At 34.9% G+C, this 6,888-nt stretch overlaps 1 long non-coding RNA gene across 1 annotated transcript; it reads left to right on the top strand.

The window, feature by feature from the left end:
* The first annotated feature begins 4,115 nt into the window (after nucleotides 1-4,115).
* LOC129887267 (uncharacterized) lies at nucleotides 4,116-6,613 on the top strand. Its single transcript, XR_008766314.1, has 3 exons — nucleotides 4,116-4,321; nucleotides 4,997-5,045; nucleotides 6,332-6,613. It is a non-coding gene; the product is annotated as an uncharacterized LOC129887267 (long non-coding RNA).
* The last annotated feature ends 275 nt before the right edge of the window (nucleotides 6,614-6,888 follow it).

The following is a 6,888-nucleotide window of genomic DNA, read 5'->3' as shown; positions in this document are numbered from 1 at the left end:
CCTTTTGCATTTTTATTATTAATTTTTATCGCATAATATATATTGTATTGATTATCAAATGAGAAGCTCAAAAGAATTAATTTAAAGAAGGAAAAAGGCCATGAAAGTCTGTCCATCCCCAGCCCATTTGCAAGTCTAAAGTCAGCAATTTGGCTATCCAAAACACAGCGCAATTTAACCTAAATAGACCTATACGTTTTAGCCAAGTTCCCTAAACATAACTCAAATATTCAGCCCTTATTCAATGATAAATCTGTCCAAAAATAGGCCCAAACGCAGCAGCCCAACTACCCAATGAACTCACCCATTTCACTTATCTTCCTCTTTCATTTTTGTGTATAAACTCAGTTTGTCAACAATGACAGACTTTGGCCATTCCATTTTCATGCAAATCTTAATAACTATCTGACTTTTAAAGATTTAATCAGCGCATGAGGCCAAAACACTTTTAAGGGTTCTGATTTTCTCTATCGAAAAGCAGATTTGACCAGTTTTTTATTCAAATTTCAAACGGGTCTTTTGACTCGATTTTGAAAAATCAAGCCTCTCAAATCCCGCTCAAATCTCTAACTCGAACCCCAACATTCTTCTCCTATAAATATAATTTTATCTCTTCATCAAAGGACAAGTTCGAATACACACAAGAAGCACCACAAAAATCTTAACTCTCTTGAAATCTTACATACTCTAGACTTTGCATCATTCAGATTTTCATTCTGTCTCTATCGACTTGCGGTCAGAACAGAGACATTCGAACTTATTTTGGTTCGAAATCTGTTCTTAAGGAAGTAGATTTGAGGCTTGCCGACGACGTCCCTAGTTCACTGCACTACAAAAGGTAAAATCTGAACTTATTCTTATTTATTCATTGTCGATGGTTACTTTATTAATCAGGCTTAATACTTTGAACTGTTTATTGTATATTCCCGTATGCTTACGCATCAGCCCAGAAACCTTGACCTATCACTGGTTAAGTACAGTACTCAAAAATACATACGTTAAGAATAGATTTGTACTTAATTTAGTATTTAAAACCTGAAAACTTTATCTCTTAACAGAAGATGTCGTCGTGATTTAGATTCAATTTTCACTCAAATCTATGTTTCGAAGTACCTTTATTAACTGATTGAGAATCAGATTTTTCCTAACTTCCACTTCTTTTTCCTTTCTCTGTTTTGTACGAGAATTGGAGCCGAAGAGTCTTGCTATGGGACTCAACGATGCCATTGTTGCATGGAGCTTGCATATTCTATACATGGAGTCCGCACATCCCTATCCTTTTCTGCCTTCATTTTGTTCAGACATGCGGAGGAGATTTCTTTCTTTCCGTAAAGCAACCATGGCCATTAATCACCTCATTTACTTAACTTGCTTGCTTACTTGTTTGGCATGATTAACACTTTTATTTCAGTTATGTGATTATTGATTATTAGCCGTTCTGATTCATGACTTACCGTTGGTCGAGTAGGATTTATTAATACGTTTTAATGATTTCGAATTTGCACATAAAAATTATTTCAATTTGGGATGTTTGAACAGTGAGGGACTTCCTCAAAACTATTTTCTCACTACCAACTCTTCTTCGAAAACAAATAATTTTAAAAGTTTCTTTCAGTAATTTGAACTCAAAGTTACTATTATCATAAGTTGTTTTCCTACCAGTGCTAACATAACTTTTTTTAAAAGAGCTTATTGCATTTAATTTGGACTCTTGAGCAAAACTTATTTGCACCTATATTTTTGAACAAGTCAAATGATTTTAATGTTAACCTAAGCTTAAGATTTTACCTAATCAAATACCCTTCTAGTTATTACACATACGTTTTTTTTTTGAAAGAAATTTTATTACTTGGCTAATTTATTTACATATCCACTTAGTATTTTTCAAATCAATCACGATATTTAGCCTAATTAATTAACTTAAGTCTGGATGATTAACCATTTTTAATGGATCTTAAGGGATGTCTCACCCCTTCCCTTTAGGATTAATTGAACCCTTACCTAGAATCTAATTGGTTTAGTTGACCTTTAAAACGGAGTTAACTTTAATCAGTTTTAGGTGCCCTAATTCACCTTAAATAATTAGGTGACGACTCCTTAAGTTAGTGATTTAATTTAGGAATCACCAATACGTTGTACATTATTTTGACTCGATTAAAATGGGGTATAACAGCTTGGCAACTCCGCTGAAAAATTTAGATTCTAAAACCACAACAGACTTAGTTTAATTAAGCTTTATGTGCTTACTAAATTACTTACTTTTCATGAATTGTTTACAAGCTATCAATTGTTTGTTTTCTATATACTATTTTTTACATGCTATAAATTGTTTGTTTTCTAGAAATTATTTTTTACATACTAGCAATTGTTTGTTTGCTATAAATTGTTAATGTGTTATTTCTTTCCGTAATTGTCATTTCGTTCATATTTCTCCACTTCTTGGAAATTCACACTATCACACGTACACGCGAGGTGTGTTTTGCGCACCCGCAAATTTTATTCAAAATTTTAAAATTTAGGAGAGTTGGTGTATGCGCGGGGTGTCCGAATCTTTTTCCATGTGACCGCGTAGCCTTCTCACTCGAGTAGTCCATTCGGGAACCTTGTGTCTAGTGAACCCACTCTTAGTTTACCTATGATAGAGCTAAACCAACCCACTTTACTAGGAACATGCATCATTTCATGACCTAGGAGGCTTAATACCCATGGTATATTATGTTAATTAGTCGACTCTACCTTAAATGTCCAAATGGGTTCTCGACCCTAAGTGACGAAGTATCATAATTTATGTGCATATTTGAGGGATACATGTTGTCACTCCCCGGGAGGGTATCATAGACGTGACCGACACTCAAAAATCATTCCTGGTCTTCAAGCGAACCACTTGGCCCAATCACACCTTCATTCAATCATTCTATCAGCGGAAGACTCAACTCACAAGAATACTACTCATAAATAAGGCAAAAGGCCAACCATCTATCCAATCAACAACTAGTAGGAATGAAACTAGTCAAAACAAAACAAATCAACACTCTAGTCTGTGAAGCCTCTATCAACAATCTAAGAGGTGACAATGACAGTTTCATGGCTACCATAAATCAAATAAAGGAGAGGTAACTCAAAGATGAAAAGACAACTGCGGTATCCTCTGAAAACAGGGAGGACTCACCAACTAGCTGGAAGCGAATAGATCCTCAATGGTGTGCCTATTGATGATCTCTAGTACCTGTCTCTGCATCATAAAATGATGCAGGCCAAATGGCGTCAGTACGTGGAATGTACGAATATGTAAAATGGCAGAATGAAACATGCATTAGGGTAGAATCAAATCAACTCGGAATCTCAACTCAGAAGAAGGAACAACTCAATCAAGATGTCCTATGTCTAAACAAGAATATGATTTAGACAAGACTAATCATATACAATCACTAATAAAAAGAGTCCAAAAAGCGATAGAACAAAAAGCAATGGAAAGCTTCGCAAATAAACTATGACGGATAAAACGACGTTGTCCGTCGTTTTTATTTATTTTTTTTATTTTTTAATTAAAAGTGATGGACAGGGACGCCTAGTCCGTCGCTTATTTTGGCGGTTTTTTTCACTAAAAATAAATATTATTTGTTACAACCCGTATTTTTGTACATTTGGACATTTGGGATAATTGTAACAAGTGAAGGATAATGCTACGTTTTGGTCTTGTTTGATACATAAGTTGGTTATGCAATTTTGGAGGTGGAAATATGGAAAACAAAAATTGACTTGCAAGGAAAGAGGTTATGAGTTATTTTATTTAATACCGGTGTAATGTTAAAGAGAACATTGAGGTGGAAATACGGAGGAAGGCCGAGGGAAAAATTTATGTGGAATTTTTGGAAATTAGTTTGGGAATTACAAAAGTGAGATACATAAGTTTGGGCTACAAAGGAATAATGATAAAAGAGTTGAGGCCCAAATCAAGAAATGACCCAAATTTTGAAAATTGAGTTCATTAATTAGGAAGGCCCATTACCCATTTACTATCTATTTATATATTTCTAATTTGCTAGAAACTTCAAGAAGTAGAAAAATCTAAAAGTCATAGTCATCTTGTTTTCTATTTCTAGAATTCTCAAGAAACTTGGAGAAAAGAGGGGAAAAAAATAAGAGAGGAAAATTGGCATAGCTAGGGATTTTATCCCTTGAAATCTTGTTCCAAAATTAATTCTTCTAATATTCCAAGCAAGTTGAAGGCCCTAATCAACATAGAGAGATTTTTGGAACAAGAAGACTATTCATTCTTGCAAGGCACAATTCTAACAAGTTGAAGAACTAAGTGGAAAAGGTAAGGTTTCAATTTTCTCTATATGTTATGGATGGTTGGTATATGTTGTAGAGTGAAGAAATGGATGAAGTATATGAAAATAGGTATGTGGGTGTTGGCCGTGTATATGATGTTGTGTGGAAAGAATAGATTAATTTTATGTAGTATGTGGTGGTTGTTGCAAGGTATAGGAATGGATGGAAACTTCATGAAAATATGCATATAGTTGTTGTGGCCGAATATGGGGGTGGTTTGGCAAGTTATGGTGAATTGATTCTATTTAGTATTTTAGTTATTGTTATGGATTCTATGTTGCTAAGAAAAGCTTAAGGATCCTTATAAAGTTGTAGTAGTTGGAGACTTGTTTTAGAAGTTTGTAAATCTAATATAATGTTCTTGCATATATGGAAGCTAATATTATTAGTATGATGTGGTTAGTGTGTAAATTATTGGGTTGTGGTAATTGAATTTGAAAGAAGGGATTAGATTGTTATTGTTCTTATTGGAATTGGAAGGTCTTGGAGAAAGTAGTATATTGATTTGGTATGATTGTTGGTAAATTGGCCGAGTTAGATTCTCGGGGATGGTGTATTTACAGGGGAAGTGCTGTCGAAATTTCAGTAGACAAAATGTTAGTTTAGAATGAGGTTCTTGGATACCTATAGCTAATGTTGGCATTTATTAATCTTGTTATAGATTTTGGAAAGGCCAAGAGTTAGGTGGGGTGACTAAGGAAGCGGACAAGGTATGTAAAGCTAATCGTTCCTTCTTTTGGCATGTCTTTGGTATAAGTATGTAAGGCTTACCCTTCTTTTTCAAGGCATGATTCCGATGTTATGGTTTCATAAGTGCTTCCATATATTCTTTGTTTTCAAAAGCTAGGTGTCAATGGTCCCAAGGAAATGACTACTTTTTCCTATAACCCGTTAATGTTTTCCAAAATGTCTATAGTTTCCCAAAACAAAGGTTTACAATATTACAAGCTTTTATGGCAATGACGATGGATATGTTTTACAACGACATTGATGATGTCGAGGATGAGAATATGTCTATGATGGCTAAGATAAGAACGGCTTCATGTATGTAGTGTTTACTCTTCTTTCTCTTGGCATGTTTTGACATAAGTATATAGAGCTACACTTTCTTTTGGCATAATTTTTATGAAACAAGTATATGTCATTTTGTACAATTTCAAGGAAGTCCTATTCGTAGAGCCACTAGGATGGTCAATTTTCTTGAGTTTCCAAAAGATATTTTTTTCGTGCTTAAATACGTGTATATGATTCCAAAAGTTTTATTTTGATATAATCCATGGTAATTTTCGAAAGGTACTTGATATGACTCTTATCTTGTTTTGTTAATCATAGCTCATTCCGATTATTCTACGAGTCTTGAAAATTGGTCATATGTGCATATGTATACGATTTGACGCCTTATAAGATTGTGACCTTATTCTACGTTCTCTTAATATTATCTTTCGTTGATAGTCTCATCCTATAATAATTATTCCTTCAAGGTGAGACAAAGCGACCATGGTTAGTCTATAATACAATCGGAGGTTACCGACCTTTCGTCACTCCGATAAATACACGACTTTCATTGGGCTCTCCTGCATACTGTCTATATGTATATGTATATGTATATGTATATGTGGGATATGGGGAGGTGTATATGTGGCGCTATAGACGCATTCCCACCTGATCAGTTGGAGTAATTTTCATCCCGGACGCGGGATGCCCGGACGCGGGACATATGTGGGCACGCCGACGTTGTTCGGTGATATGACTTCTATTTTCTATGAATATGAACAAGAAATGTTTTTTTATGATAAGACAAGCATGCATGGCATCCGGTCTAAAAGGGCACTCATATGTACAGGTTACTCTCTTATCTCACTATATGTCTATGATTCTACGATATGGTTGTTCATACCTTATGTTCTTTATTATGCTGATTTTCATGCCTTACATACTCTGTACATTACTCGTACTGACCCCCTTTTCTTTGGGGGCTGCGTTTCATGCCACGCAGGTACACCCAGACAAGTAGAAGTTACCATAGAAGATGTTGCAGCAGGGTTAGCAACTCCACTTGTTCCTGGAGTGCTGCCGAGTCAGAGTATATGTGCTATGATGTTTCGTTCAAAGTTAGAGACTTTGCAGACAGAGTCGTGGGTATAGAGTGTCATATGTTATGAGTTTTATGGGATGATAGATTTTGGAAAAAAATAATTCACGAAGCGTAGTTATGTTTTTCATTTCTTGTTGATGTAAAAGTCTAAGAGATTAAATATGTACTATGAAGCAGCGGGTTCGCTCGGCTCCAAGCATGGGGTTGGGTGCCCATCACACCCTGTTGAGATCGGGGTGTGATATTATTTTTATATAAATATTTTATATATTTTGATAAAAAATAATTATTTATAAATTAAATATTACGACGCCGTCCGTCGTAAGTATTTATTTTTTATTTATTAATTTTTTTTAACATAGCGACCGACAGGGTCGCTAAGTCTATCACTATTGGTCAAAAGATTTGGTCAACAAATTTAAAATAGCGACGGACTGTGTCGCATTGTCGATCGCTTT

The sequence above is a fragment of the Solanum dulcamara genome, chromosome 1 (genome assembly GCF_947179165.1).
Source record: "Solanum dulcamara chromosome 1, daSolDulc1.2, whole genome shotgun sequence".
Taxonomy (NCBI): Eukaryota; Viridiplantae; Streptophyta; class Magnoliopsida; order Solanales; family Solanaceae; genus Solanum; species Solanum dulcamara.
Note: the sequence above shows the minus strand (reverse complement) of the source record. Positions and strands in the feature narration are given on the sequence as shown.